General features: G+C 44.6%; 1 protein-coding gene across 14 annotated transcripts in view; it reads right to left on the bottom strand.

The window, feature by feature from the left end:
- Window positions 1-15,761, bottom strand: part of KLF12 (KLF transcription factor 12) — a 264,264-nt gene that overhangs the window by 159,196 nt on the left and 89,307 nt on the right. The window lies entirely within an intron of this gene.

The raw sequence follows: 15,761 nt of genomic DNA, 5'->3' as shown, positions 1-15,761 counted from the left end.
ATATACAAATTCCTTGCTTTAGAACCGGAAAGGAGAGCAGTGATCTCAAATACCTTCAGGTTTTTGGCTGTATATTTAGGTATATTTCATAGCATCATAGAATCATAGAATGGTTTGGGTTGGAAGGGACCTTAAAGATCATCTAGTTCCAAAACCCCTGCCATGGGCAGAGACACCCTCCACTAGACCACGTTGCCCAAAGCCCCATCCAACCTGGCCTTGAACACTTCCAGGGAGGGGGCATCCACAGCTTCTCTGGGCAACCTGTTCCAGTGCCTCACCACCCTCACAGTAAAGATTTTCTTCCTAATATCTAATCTAAATCGACCCTCCTTCAGCTTAAACCCATTACCCCTTGTCCTGTCACTACACTCCCTGATAAACAGTCCCTCTCCAGCTTTCCTGATGGCCCCCTTCAGGTACTGGAAGGCCGCAATTAGATCTCCCCAGAGCCTTCTCTTCTCCAGGCTGAACAATCCCAACTCTCTCAGCCTGTCCTCATAGGAGAGATGCTCCAGCCCTCTGATCAGCTTCATGACCCTCCTCTGGACTCTCTCCAACAGCTCGATGTCCTTCTTATGTTGGGGCCCCCAGAGCTGGATGCAGTACTCCAGGTGGGGTCTCACAAGAGTGGAGTAGAGGGGGAGGATCACCTCCCTCGACCTGCTGGTCACACTTCTTTTGATGCAGCCCAGGACACCGTTGGCTTTCTGGGCTGCAAGCGCACACTGCTGGCTCATGTTGCGCTTTTTGTCCACCAGCACCCCCAAGTCCTTCTCCTCGGGGACGCTCTCAATCCATTCTCTGCCCAGCCTGTAGCTGTGCTTGGGATTGCACCGACCCACGTGCAGGACCTTGCACTTGGCCTTGTTGAACTTCATGTGGTTCGCACGGGCCCACCTCTCTGGCCTGTCAGGGTCCCTCTGGATGGCATCCCTTCCCTCCAGCATGTTGACCACACCACACAGCTTGGTGTCCTCAGCAAACTTGCTGAGAGTGCACTCGATCCCACTGTCCATGTCGCCGACAAAGATGTTGAACAGTGCCGGTCCCAGTACCGACCCCTGAGGAACGCCACTCGTCACCGTTCTCCACTTGGACATTGAGCTGTTGACCACAACTCTTTGAGTGCGACCATCCAGCCAATTCCTTATCCACCGAGTGGTCCATCCATCGAATCCATGTCTCTCCAATTTAGAGACAAGGATGTCATGCGGGACAGTGTCAAATGCCTTGCACAAGTCCAGGTAGATGACGTCACTTGCCCTTCCCTTATCCACCAACGCTGTAACCCCATCATAGAAGGCCACCAAGTTTGTCAGGCACGATTTGCCCTTAGTGAAGTCGTGTTGGCTGTCACCAATCACCTCCTTATTTTCCATGTGCCTGACCACAGTCTCCAGGAGGGTCTGCTCCACAATCTTGCCAGGCACGGAGGTGAGATTGACCGGCCTGTAGTTCCCTGGGTCTTCCTTTTTTCCCCTTCTTAAAAATGGGGGTCATGTTCCCCCTCTTCCAGTCGGCAGGAACTTCGCCAGACTGCCAGGACTTCTCAAATATGATGGCGAGTGGCCTGGCCCCTTCATCCGCCAGACTTCCCTCAAGACCCGCGGATGCATCTCATCAGGTCCCACGGACTTGTGCACCTTCAGGTTCCTTAGATATTCTCGAATCTGATCTTCTCCTACAGTGGATGGTTCTGAATTCTCCCAGTCCCTGCCTTTGCCTTCTGTGATCTGGGCAGTGTGGCTCAAGCATTTGCCAGTGAAGACTGAGGCAAAGAAGTCGTTGAGTACCTCAGCCTTCTCCATATCCTGGGTAACCAGGTCACCCGTTTCATTCCGGAGGGGACCCACATTTTCCCTTATCCTCCTTTTACCACTAACATACCTATAGAAGCTTTTCTTGTTGTCCTTGACATCCCCGGCCAGGCTAATTTCTATCAGGGCTTTGGCTTTCCTAACCTGCTCCCTGGCTGCTCGGACAGTTTCTCTGTATTCCTCCCAGGCTACCTGCCCTTGCTTCCACCCTCTGCAGGCTTCCTTTTTTTTGTTTGACTTTGCCCAGGAGCTCCTTGTTCATCCATGCAGGCCTCCTGGTGTTTTTGCCTGACTTCCTCTTTGTTGGGATGCATCGCTCCTGAGCTTGGAGGAGGTGACCCTTGAATATTAGCCAACTGTCTTGAGCCCCTCTTCCTTCCAGGGCTTTGTCCCATGGTATTCTACCAAGCACATCCCTGAAGAGGCCAAAGTCTGCTCTCCTGAAGTCCAGGGTAGTGAGCTTGCTGCGCGCCCTCCTCGCTGCCCTGAGGATCCTGAATTCCACCATTTCGTGGTCACTGCAACCAAGACTGCCCTTGAGCTTGACATCCCCTACCAGGCCCTCCGTATTGGTTTCAATCAAAACATTTGTACTCCTGTATTACCTAGAGAAAGCATACACTTGAATTCAGAGATGTTATAGTGAAGGCTTGTGTACACACGCACCCCATAAATTAACACGCATCGACAACTCCTCAGATTTCCTATCATTATCTCGTAAAGTTATCAGCGTTTGTCAATGAAAATCTCCATGCACTCACCTCTGACAGAAAAGGAATAAACAAAGCATGTTAAAAACACGCATTGTCCTTGTAGTCATGGGCAATATATGCTGACAGCTTCAGTCTGAAGAGAGGTTTGCTTCCCTGAATCAACATCGCTGCTACGAATGTCTCGTCCCACTGTTGCTGGACCGTTTTAGAGAGACATGCAAAACAACCTCTCGTGCCTTCAGTTCAAACAGTACCTCAACCTGAGTCGATTTTCTATTCCAGCCAAGGCTCAAGGCTGGTGTTTGAAAGCTAGCCCCTTCACCTGCCATTTAGTTGAGGTAACATGGAGAGAATAAAAGACATTTTATCTCTCAAGCTAGAATCTGACCTTACAAATCCAGACACCTTGGTCAGCGGTACGGAAATACAAAGATGTCACAGCTATTTTTCAAATAGCGAAACTACAGAACGCATCGCTTGTGACTCATTCACAGCCACTTGCTTATCTGCAGCCCTGTCTGGAAGGCAGCACTCGAGACTGGAAATTCACCTCCGCTCTAACCGTTACCTCGCAGTCCTCAATAACCACGCTATCATGGAAAAAACACTTTCCCTGCGTTTCATGGGCAGCAGATCTGTTCAGTACTGCGTGGTATCATTATTCATAAAGAGCATGTTCATAGCCCTGTTTCTTACCATGGCTGCTTCAGGGGAATTTTAAGAAAAATGGTCTGTCCTAATGGAGCTTCCAAAATATATTTTAAAAACTTAAATTACTTTAAACATATTTTTTTCCAATTAATGCACGTCATCCCAGGGTCTGCATTTTCAAGGATATAAATATTGCAGCAACTGTTTATTTTTGTTTACTCCTTTACTTTATTGTAATTTAAATGACATGCTGAGAAGCAGGGAAACCCATCACCCATGCTCCAACACGGTGCCACAGGCAGAGCAAATGACCTGCTTAAAATCCCGTCGCCCTCACTTTGAACCCCACGTGTTAAAGCATACAGAGCTGTGCCTTGATACCACAGGGCAAGCAGGAACTTGATGGTAAAGCAGATAAGCAAATGTAACAGCAAATGCAATCTCTATTTTTTTCCTTAAAAAGTAGATTTAGATAGTTCATAAACAGCTCTAAATGCTTAAGGTATAAAATTTCAGAAGTAATTTCACAAGTAATTTTCGGCAAAATGTCTCTGCATTCAAACACATGTGAATGAAGACAAGTCAAGCTGTTGAGATGTCCTGGTCCGTGCTATGGTACCACTGTGTACCTACTGTATTTTAAGCTTGACACAACAAGAGGGGAAAAATAAAAGCTTTTCCTGTGTTATCTCAGTAATTTTTTCTATGCACCTTGACCTTTATTCAACATTTGAGGCATGAGGTGGGGAAAGAGCAGGATGGACTCTGATGCCATGAAACAGCTGGTTGAAATTGTTCCAGGCTTCACATCCCTCTTCCCAGCAAGGGCAGTGCACTGTGCACTCATCAGAAGCGGATCTCAAGCGTCACTGAGCTCCAGCGGTTTGGATGCGGTTTAGGGTGGAACAAGAGCAGGATCCAACCTGGCTTTCCTGGCTCCCCCAGTGCCTATTCTGCAAGCAGAGAGGTCCCTCTCCCTTCTTGATTTATATGCAGCACAGTTGAGTTTTACAGCAAGATCAGGAATATACCGTCATCAAGCATCCCTTAGGCTGTTTAGCTTGTAGACAAAGAAGGATGAGCTGATATTGCTTCGTGTCCCTGAGGAGGTCTTACCCGCCCGAACGAAGGGATGAGGCTGGCTTGCACGGGAAGCGCAGGCAGGAGGAGGGGGGAAGACAAAGCGCCACTGAGGAAAGGCAGGTTTAATGAACTGTTAGAATCTGATTAGAGGCTAATGTCCCTTTTAGTGCTTTGTACCAATTTACAGCTGATATACTTGAACCATTTTTCCCCACTGGCTGTGATAAACTCATTAGTTTTAAAAATGCAAGTTAACCGGAGCCTTTGAAGTTTAAAACTGATAAATCATGAAAACCTGACTAGTTCATGTACCATTTAACACATTTACATTTAACTAAATTTTCATAGCGCTTGCTTCCCCTTTTGTTCTCTAAAATCATATTTCTTAAAAGCAGTGCTCTGCCTTTGGAGCGTTGGTCTGAAGAGTGAATGTAGTGAATAGCTCTGGCTTTTGGGTCATTTATAATTCAGAGGAGCAATAATCACAGAAGTAGATTCTTTCCAAACTATTTGATCCCTCCTGCATTTATAACTGGAAGGACATTGTGTGACACATCCTGGGGGGGGCCACTGCCTGGTAACGCTGAGCAGATCCAGCCTGTGTGCTATACATATGGATGAGGTGTTCAGCCCAATAGTCACCCAGACAGCTGATCTTTCCAAACTGCGCTCTCCTGCCATAACCGGTGTTTGCGCTACAGTATGTTCAAAGCCATTCAGCAAATAGGACATAATTGCCGAGGTCTGCATATGGTCAGCAGTCACCTAAGGCAGAGGGGCTTCACTTGTCCCCACCGGGGCTGGGGGTGTGCACTGAGTTCCCCCGGGGAGCCTCTCTGGTCAGCCAGGCTGATGGAGCATCCACACCCAAGTGAGACCAGGCTGCTCCAATGCCCCACGTTAAGTGATGCCACTCAGGAGACCCACCAGCAAAGATTGCCGATATGATGTATTGAGTCAACGCATATTTCAGGCCACAGTCCCCTCCTGGCTCACTCAACTCTCTTCATCAATTGTGGCAGCTAACTTCCAGCTTCCACCATTGCCCAGGTGAAGGTGACCTGAATTCATGTGACAGCTTTTCCCTCTTTATTCTCCTACCTCCCACCACAACCCACCTGGTGGACTCCAGTCACCCACCCAGATAAAACACATAGCAGATATATGTCCTAAACTGGGCATATAATCAAGCCAAACACTGCATGACTTTACCGAAACATCTGTTCTCTTGGATCAATAAACTAACACATCCTAAAAGAGATCAACCTGTCTTTCTCAGCATCATCCGTTAGAGCCTTTCACTAATCACTTTTGAACATTTCTTCCCTTGAAAGATTAATTAAAAATATAAATCATACCCAGGTCTGTATAGGCAACTGCTATTAGAGCATTTGTTACAGAAGATAGAAGCTTTTGGGCTTACAAGCTCTTCTTCTGAGAAGCTATGGCATCAGTCCAATAACAAGTCTCTCCCCCTCCTAAAAGGATCTACATTTTCAGTACAGCACTGCTGCGACTACAACTGGCATTTTCTTTATGCAGATGACTTTCTGTTGCAAGTTTTAATCAAATTTTTTTCAGCTACTTTAGAGGAAGAGAAACGAAAACAAAAACCTCATATCTCATCCTGTAGTGCTTATTTAATTATGAATTACATTATTATGAAACTTGCCTCCATCCATGAGAAGGGCTGTGGTTTCATAGCAAAGTTTTTAATTTGGCCAAGTCAGAAGTTTGAGAACCATGCTGCAAACTTTTAACAACAGGAAAGCTAGTGCCACAAACAATCTTTAGTCCCGAGACACCAAAGACACTCCTAAAGCCCCTCCATAACCTCTTCTAAACACAAGATGACAGAAACTGCACATCCTCATCCTCATCCCACACCACAGTTGTTGTCTCCCCTACTCTCCAAGATTTTCACGTGTAGCTGCTCAGTACTAAAGCTTCAGAAATTAAACTATGCTCTCCCAAACCTGGCCAGACTGTGATGGGCACAACCCCACACAACCCCGGGAAGAAAGCAGTGAGTTCAGGCTTCAAAGCACCCAGAACCCAATCTCACATTTCCTGCATGAGTTGACAAATATTTACATTCCGGTGCAAGACAGTCTCCTCCTCTTGTTTCATCTCATGAACACAAGAGATATACAGAAGCAAGGTGGATGATGCAAGTTACTGCTGTCACTAATGAAGTCAATGGGCTGGCTTAGTCACAATGAAGACCTGTACACAGGCCAGACAAAGCCACTGATGGTTCTGAACATCTCCATGAGACAGTGAAAATGTTCAAGTGATAAATCAATGCTTCGTAACTCTGGTGGGTTGACCTTGGCCAGCTGCCAGGTGCCCACCCAGTTGCTCTCGCACTCCTCCTCAACAGGACAGGGGAAGAAAATAAGATGGAAAAGCTCATGAGTTGAGGTAAAGACAGGGAGATCGCTTATGAGGTACCGTCACAGGCAAAACAGACTTGATTTGGGGAAAATTAATTTAATTTATTGCCAATTAAAATAAGACTTGGATGGTGAGAAACAAAGATAAAAAACTAAAACACCTCCCTCCACCCCTCCCTTCTTCCCAGGCCCAACTCATTCCTTCATCCCAACTCTTCCTTTACTTTTCTGTACAAACTTAACTTCTAACATGACACACTTTCATTTTTGAGAAATGACGTATCAGTTGGGGGAAGAGCCATCTCAAATTCAACATTCAAGCTACAGTAAAAAGTTTCAAGTTTAAGAGGAGTACGTTTGAATAGCTGAGAGCTGATGACAGCCCTTAAGCAGCCTTTCCATCTCAAAGCTATGACTTACAACTTTCCCTGCCCCATCTTCTAGTTATTTTTACACAAGTTTTCTGCACATGCAGTAATTTCTTAATTCACCACAATATTCTCATCTTATGGTTCCAAAATTTTGAGTCATTTTTGTGAAAGCAGAATTCTTCATAGCTCAGAAACAGAAATTTTTAAGTTTTCTTTTTTATATTATCTTAGAAACATCACTGAACTAACCATGAAACAGCCTACTTCACTTACATACCCTAGCGATAAGATTACCTTGTTGATTCTTCTCAATGTGAATACCTAAATTCATATTCTCATTACTTACATTATTATACTGAAGTTTTCCATCAGTCAAAGCAGCAGACAGCATAACACCTCAGGGTGAAAAATGTGAAGTGATCCACTCAAGGCAAAGTTTTTGAAGATATGACAGATCCTTTTAAGGATATGACTAGATAAGATTTCTAAAGTTTGAAATTGTTTTTTCTCTTTGTTTCAAGGGATAATAGAAGAATGAAAGATTACCATCTCTTTTCAAATATAACTATCTCCACAGGGAGAGGAAGCCAAAGAGAACGTCTTCTTTCCAAATTCTCACAAGAAAGAATCACTCAATTACCTACTACCTCAATCTCCTGAAGACCTTAATTTCCAAAAAAGTCCTTTATATACCACACAATGAGATTTGTTAGTCACTTAAACGTAGTTATCTCTTGGGTGAAGCATACCAGTTAACATTGCCACAGTACGTATAAGAGCAGTTCATTCCAAAAAGTGTAGGAAACAACTACCCAATAGAAAATAAAAGTAAATTTATGTGGCTAGAAGATAATCACTCAACTGGGAGTTCTGCCAGAGAATCGGGGTTAACAGCCCATGTCTTGCCATAAGATCTTCATCATATGTAATTATGTCTATAGCTGTGTGAAATGTTCATAATGAAAGCAGAGATTGTGGTAGTTTACTCCGAACTTGAATTTCCAGTCAAATTCACCAGTAAAGAAAAGGATCATTTGTATTTATTGATGCTTCAAGGAAAATCAAAACAATTTCTTAAGAAAAAAAAGTGGTGAAGCCTTAAACTTCATACCATTTTCATGTGAAAGTGGGTGGGGTTGATTTGAGTTCATTCCAATTAAAAATTAAATTCTTTTAGTGAGAAGAGAACGCAGAGTTTGCAGAAGCCTGGGTGAACAACATGGACATACAAGCTGTGGTTTATGTCTTATCTCAAAATTAAAAGCTTAAAACACCACAGCAATGGACTTCCGGAAATATGCTAGGACAGCAGCTCAGCATGAGTATGAAGAATAATTACCTAAAGCTAACAACAAGGTTATTTCTCACTGATCTACATAGCTCTCTCTGGTCTGCTTGTTAGCCCTGAACAGAGCTCAAGGTGGACACAAATGCAGTGCATGAAATTCCATACACCACCTCGCGGCACAGGAGGCCGTGGGAGGAGGGCAGTCTAGGTATATATATAATCACGGACATGCATCAGCATGGCATCCAGTGGCCATGGAGGCATCATAGCTCTAAGCTTTCCAGGAAGGCCTCTGAGCCTGGTCTCTTATTACAACCGCGCATGTCAGGTAGAGCCCAGATCTCAACAGTGGCTGTGACCCGATGCTGTCAATGCCTGAGCAGCATGTGCAAGGGTTGGCCTTCAGCTCGTGTTGTCCTGCTGAGATCCTCATCTGATGTACCAGGCCATGTCCGACTGTATCCCGCTGCTACCAGTACAAAGACGTACACATGCAACACAAACTTCTTGAATTCTAATTCTGGTGCCTAGATCCCTTAGGAAAAAAAAAAAAAAAAACACACAACCAAAACTAATTTTGCAGACAGCAGGTTTCCAAAAGTTGTTAAGTAGCCAAATCCCTAAGGACGTAGCTATGTTTTAATTTGCTATGTATTTTTAAAAACCTGTCTCCAGGTAAAATGGTCAAGTCCAGACAATATTCAGTGAAGAGAACCAAGATCGCATGTTTTGCTTCTAAAGTCTTTTTTGGTTTGTTTGGGTTTAAATTAGTTTTAGCAAATATAATTAGAACCAAAGAGATGTGGTCAGCTTCCAGGTGACAGAGAGGTGTCAAGTACATTGGCAACTAGAGGCCAATCTGCTATTTCTCGGATTCAGCAGGCAACCCTGTCAGCTTAGACTGCTTTAAATCCCTTCGCATCAGCGCTGCTCTCCTGCCACTTTGAGCTGTCTCTACAAAGAATTACCGGCCATTCCTACAGTCTGTAATTCAGACACAGTATGTTATAAGTAACAGTAATTACACTAGAGCCATACGTTTACCTTTTATCAACATTAATGGCTTCATTGTTTTCCTTCTAATAAAAAATTCACAGAATACTTGATAAGATTTTTGTGAATAAAAATGGATTAAGTATTTGCGGATTTTATCTTACAATTAAAAGTCCTGCTTAACAAAAAAAATCCAACACCCCCCCCCAAAACAACAACAGAAAAAGAGAGCCCCAAAAGAGCCATCATTTAGGAGACATATACTTAAGAAAGTTTGGAAAAAGCATGCACTGCATTTATCTTTACATTAGAATTAATTAGGAAAAAACCTCTCTTCTCATAACACTTCATGATGCGTAATAGTAAAATAAACTCTTGATAGTTTCCTTTGGGTTTTTAAAGCATAGACAAGTAGTGAAGACTGCTATCAAGTGGAAATTTATGACGTTTTCACCAAAAAACCTTAGTGATTGGCCTAGATTGCCACTCTTCCTTCACCACAGTTACAAGTCAAGTGGTTCTAAAAAACTATTACTCAATTTCTAAAACAGTTTCCTGCTACTTTATGTCAACTGTCCTCGAGTTTGGAGAAGAGTTTGAAGAATGAGGCTTAAAAACAACCACCACCCCTCAAAAAAAAAAAGAAATTGCAATGGGAAATATAAAGGAATTTCATAGTCCTACAAATATTATATTGATCAAATTTACTAAAATATGTATTACTTAAAGGTTACCTTTATTATTGTGTGGGTTGTTGCCTCAATTATTAAACTCGAGAAAAAAATTTACATGAACAGCTTGTGAGAACAGTTTCAGGTCAGGTTTTCATTCAAGAGGTCTCCCGTCTTTTGCCTTTACCAAAAACTAAAATCAAAGTTTAGATAATGAAAAAAGTAAGTTTCAGGTCACAACATATTTTTAATTAACTTGTGGTGCTAGAAGGAGTATGGAGCATCAATACAGTGTCATGGGAATAATTCTGCCATCTGACAAAATTTTCCTGTATATGTTAATTGTCTAAATTGAGACTATTTTGTATTTGCTGAGCAAATGAGCATTGAAGGCATTGCCCAGGAGCTTACCAGCAAACACACTGTAACCGAAATTTTACTCTGAGTTCTGCCCTTACCTGCTCTAGTAGGAAAATGAGCTGCTGAAAGCATGGGGAGCTGGTTGGCACATTTTTCCCCCACCTGCCAACGTGCAAAGTCTGCTGCCACGAAGACAGATACAATGTGGGTTCTGCATGCTGGAGAATAAAGGGAACGTTTAACATGTAGCAGTAGCCACGGTTCAGTCCAAAATGTTTGTTGGAGATGTCACGTGGCAGGACAAATGGCCAAACATAGCTGCTTTTTGCCAAGATGACAAGATGCCATCTACAGGGTCTCCTTGGCTCCATCACTCCTTGCAGCCCAAAGGGACCACCACCTCACAGCGACTGCGCCTGCAGCTCCAGCTCCGCAGTCTCAACACCTCAGAGGGAGTGGTGAAACAACCGCATAGGAGGTTTCATAGGCATGGAAGGACATCATCGCTTCCTCCATAAATTACACTGGCCCCTTCCATCCTGGGTTTCAAAGAATGCAAACACGCTACCAACAATACTGCACGCACCGCTGGAGCATGCCTGGCCGGCAGATCAACCCAACCCTTTAGCTCGGGGAGAAAACTGTTGCTCCTCCAGGTGCTGTGTTCCCTCCCCTTGGATAAAATATTCTGATAAATTGATTGTCAGCACCAAAAGCTGACTTCTTATAAATAACAGACATTACAAACTATATTCCCTGAATAAGAGCAATATAAGGTAATGCCGTCATTAAATATGCCTAACTGCCTTCTAGCAGCTGGGTGACAAAAATGTTAAGCAGCTGATATTGTTCTTAGCCAGCAGAAGTTTCTCTCGCTTATCTGTGTGCTCCAACATATAGGCAGAACTAAAAGGAAACCAGCTTTCCCCCTTTGGGTTAAAAATGTAACCACTAACATTTCGGAAAATCAGTTAAGCCTTATTTTTATTTCAGATTTACTTTGTTCACAAGCAATTTTTAAAAACTACGGTGCTGGGGGAGGTTTGGGTTGGGATTTTGTTTGCTTGTTTCATTGTTTGGGTTTTCTTAAACTATTAAAGACAGAGCAGTATATGGCGCCCACAAGAGAACCCCTTGTTCCCAGAAGCCAGTTGCTCGTTTCCAGCTCAGCTTGTTGCACTGCCAGCTACAGGGACAAAGCAAATTCACTGCAGCCTTGAGAGGAGGAGGAGGAGAACATGCTTGTGTGCAGCTGCACACTCCAACGTCAGATATCGTAGGACACACCTGCAAGGAGCACAGCTGGTTCTCACAGGACCTCAGAAACCATCTGACACAGTTCACGTACAAAGTCATAGATAACGAATGATAGGCAATAAGCAATGAAACCAAAAAAGTTCTTTCAGTGGCCCAATTCCAGCTGCTAGGAAGAGCTGTAACCACAACCTTCACCCCAGCAGCTCCACCAGAGCAGAAGCCCAGCCAGACTGCCCAGGTTTGCAAAACTGCACGTAAAGAACTTGAGTCACGCGCGTCCCAAAATACAAAGGAATAATTAAATAAAGCCGAATGATTACATGCTCAGATGAAAAAGTCAGACTCTGCCAGAAGCTAAGCGTTACTGCACCACCTTTCCCCACACCCCAGCACCTTACGTGTATGTGGAGGAAAGGCAACTGCTTTACGCGCTTCTCATTGTGGAGCAAACAAACTGCTTATTCTGACATTTCCAAAGAAAGGGTGCAGGCTCTGATGAAACTCCCAAACTGCAAATGTTTAACATCCTGTCGCAACCTGATCTCTGTTCTATTTGACATCAGTTTGAGGTTTCCCGCTCCCCACAGGCTTCACTGAAAACCCCTGGGAAAATATTAGTATTAAAGCTGGCACGTAGCACTTGGTACATTTAAAAAAAAAATGGAAAACTCTGACTTTTGTTCACTTACTGAATGAACTATAAAGCACCTCAATTCGTGAATGAGAATTTGTAAGTATCCACCAAATATGTAAAAAAATTGTCTAAAATAACATACCGCTCTCAGACTGCTCGCATCAACTTCTAGATAGAAGCCGATACCTGATTGCTCACGAGGTACTTTCTTAACCAAGACAGGATGACCAAAATGCTTATGTACAAAACCGTCAAATTAGATTCCACAAGCAATAAGTTATTGTGGAACTAGGGTCCACTTTAAAGGCAATTCTAATTAAGTGTTAAGAATTTCTAATTAACAAGTTGGAAATGTCGCCAACACACATTTCCCACAGATTCTCAGTGAAGTTGCAATTCCTCAAACACATTTTAAAAAGATAAAAAGTGTACTACACATGAACAAAATTACTGCCAATAATTAAAATAACTGTATAACTTCAGGATTAAAGAGTATTTTAAGTAACTATGGGTAAAGCCATAAAAAATGACAGAAAAACATCACAAAGAGATGAGCAGCACATATAGCACTACATTAACAGATGCTTTGAACCTTCATTATACCATCTTTAAATTCAGAGATATCAAATTTGCTATATAAAGCAATCAAACTGAGCATATATATTAAATTTAAAGTTGTAAACAAAATACATGAGCGTCTGTCTAGGGGGGAAAGACAAGATAAATGAGTAATTAATTTATAATATATCATTTTACAGCATGAAACATAGACTTATAGAATCTTTAAGGTTGGAAAAGACCTCTAGGATCATCAAGTCCAACTGTCAACCCAACACCACCATGTCTACTAGACCATGTCCCTAAGTGCCATGTCTACATGCTTTTTGAACACCTTCAGGGACGGTGACTCCACCACCTCTCTGGGCAGCCTGTTCCAAAGTCTGACCACCCTTTCAGTGAAGAAATTTTTCCTAATATCCAATCTAAACCTCCCCTGGTGCAACTTGAGGCCATCTCCTCTTGTCCTATCACTTGTTGCTTGGGAGAAGAGACCAACACCCACCTCACCACAACCTCCTTTCAGGTAGTTGTAGAGAGCGATAAGGTCTCCCCTCAGCTTCCTCTTCTCCAGACTAAACAACCCCAGTTCCCTCAGCTGCTACTCATAAGACTTGTGCTCCAGACCCTTCACCAGCTTCATTGCCCTTCTCTGGACACACTCCAGCACCTCAAGGTCCTTCTTGCAATGAGGGGCCCAAAACTGAACACGGGACTCGACGTGGGGCCTCACCAGTGCTGAGTACAGGGGCACAATCACTTCCCCTAGTCCTGCTGGCCACACTATTCCTGATACAAGCCAGGATGCTGTTGGCCTTCTTGGCCACCTGGGCACAGTGCTGGCTCATATTCAGCCGGCTGTCAACCAGCACCCCCAGGTCCTTTTCCGCCAAGCACCTTTCCAGCCACTCTTCCCCAAGCCTGTAGCAGCATTGCACGGGGTTGCTGTGACCCAACTGCAGGACCCGGCACTTGGCCTTGTTAAACCTCACATGGTTGGCCTCGGCCCATCAATCCAGCCTGTCCAGATCCCTCTGCAGAGCCTTCCTACCCTCAGGCAGATCAACACTCCTGCCCAACTTAGTGTCATCCGCAAACTTACTGAGGGCACACTCAATCCCCTCATCCAGATCATTGATAAAGATATTAAATAAGACTAGCGCCAAGACTGAGCCCTGGGGAACATCGCTTGTGACTGGCCGCCAACTGGATTTAACTCTGTTTGCCACTACTCTTTGGGCTCAGCCCTTCCACAGCCTGTTTTTTACCCAGTGAAGAGTGCACCCATCTAAGCCATGAGCCACCAGCTTCGCTAGGAGAATGCGTTGGGAGACTGTGTTGAAGGCTATATTGAAGTCCAGGTAGGTAACATCCACAGCCTTTCCCTCATCCACTAGGCGGGTCACCAGGTCATAGAAGGAGATCAGGTTGGTCAGGCAGGACCTGCCTTTCATAAACCCATGCTGGCTGGGCCTGATCCCCTGGTTGTCTTGCACATGCTTGGTGAGCACACCCAAGATGAACTGTTCCATAACCTTCCCTGGCACCGAGGTCAGGCTGACAGACCTGTAGTTTTCTGGATCCTCTTTTGGGCTCTTCTTGTAGATGGGCATCGCATTGGCAAGCCTCCAGTTGTCTGGGATGTCCCCTGTTAACCACAACTGTTGATAAATGATGGAGAGTGGCTTGGTGAGCTCCTGCAACAGCTCCCTCAGCACTCTAACATCATGCAACCCTGGAATACTTTGGGGTACAATGAATGCTATAGCCAATGTGGGTTTTTTTTCCCCTTAGGATCTCAGGATAATTCAGGTGGGAAGGCACCTCAGGACGTCTCCAGTCCAACCTCCTGCTCAAAGCAGGTGCAGCTCAGAGGTCAGACCAGGTTGCTCAGGTTATGTCCAGTCAGGTCTTCACCTTGAAGGATGCAGATGGCACAACCTTTCTGGGCAGCCTGCTCAATTAGGAGACGGCCCCCATGAGGGAAGAAAAAAAAAAAAAAGGTTTTCCTCACATCCAGCCTGAACCTCTCTTGTTTTCAATGCATCATCTCTCATTCTCCCACCATGCATGGCTATGAACTGATCAAGACCCCCTAAGCCCACAGATTCTTCCAGTCTTTGCCCATCTGACACTGCGTCCATCCAGGCTGTAATAACGGTAGCTCCAATAGAACGCTGTTGGAGACACTGTTAAAAGCCTTGCAGAAACTGAGGTGAACGGTTTCCACTTGTCTCCGCTCACCCACTCTTCCAGTCACTTTATGCTGCAGATGGCAATCAGGTGGGTCAGGCATGCTTTATCCTGGGTGAATCCATGCTGACTGGTCCCAGTCACCTTCTCCTCCTTCATGGCACCCAGAAGTCTGTTCCCAGAGGACTCACTTTATGATGTTTTTCCATGGACCGAAGGGAGGCTGACTGGTCTTGTAATGCCCCAGATCGCTCTTCTGGATTTATCTGGAGAGGAGTGCACAATTTGCTTTCTTCTAGTCACCAGGGATCTCCCTTAGTCTCCAGCACTTTTCAAGCATGGTAGAGAAGGGTGCTATAAGGACATCGGCCAGCTGTCTCAGCACCCACGGATGCAGACAAGTGGGTCCCATGGGCTTTCATGGGTTGAGTCCTCTCAGGTAATCCCTGGGACTTGGTTCTCATTCATGACTGGTGGTTCTGCTTCCTCGAACCTTGTCTGTAAGCACAGAGGTCTGTGAGAAGGCCATGCAGGTGAAGGCTGATGCAGAGAAGACAATGGAGTACCTCGGCCTTACCGGTGTTCGCTGTCAATAAATCACCCACCGACCTACATTTTCTTTGTCCAGCCTTTTACAGCTGATGCAGTGATAGAAGCTCTTGTCATCTTTGATATTTCCTGCAAGGCTGAACCCCAGCTGACCTTTGGCTTTCCTGACACCATGCCTGCATGCCAGCACAGTAATTCTGCGTTCATCCTTCGTAGCCTCTCTC

This window comes from Grus americana, chromosome 1 (assembly GCF_028858705.1).
Source record: "Grus americana isolate bGruAme1 chromosome 1, bGruAme1.mat, whole genome shotgun sequence".
Classification (NCBI taxonomy): Eukaryota; Metazoa; Chordata; class Aves; order Gruiformes; family Gruidae; genus Grus; species Grus americana.
This window is presented reverse-complemented; position numbering and strand designations above follow the sequence as displayed.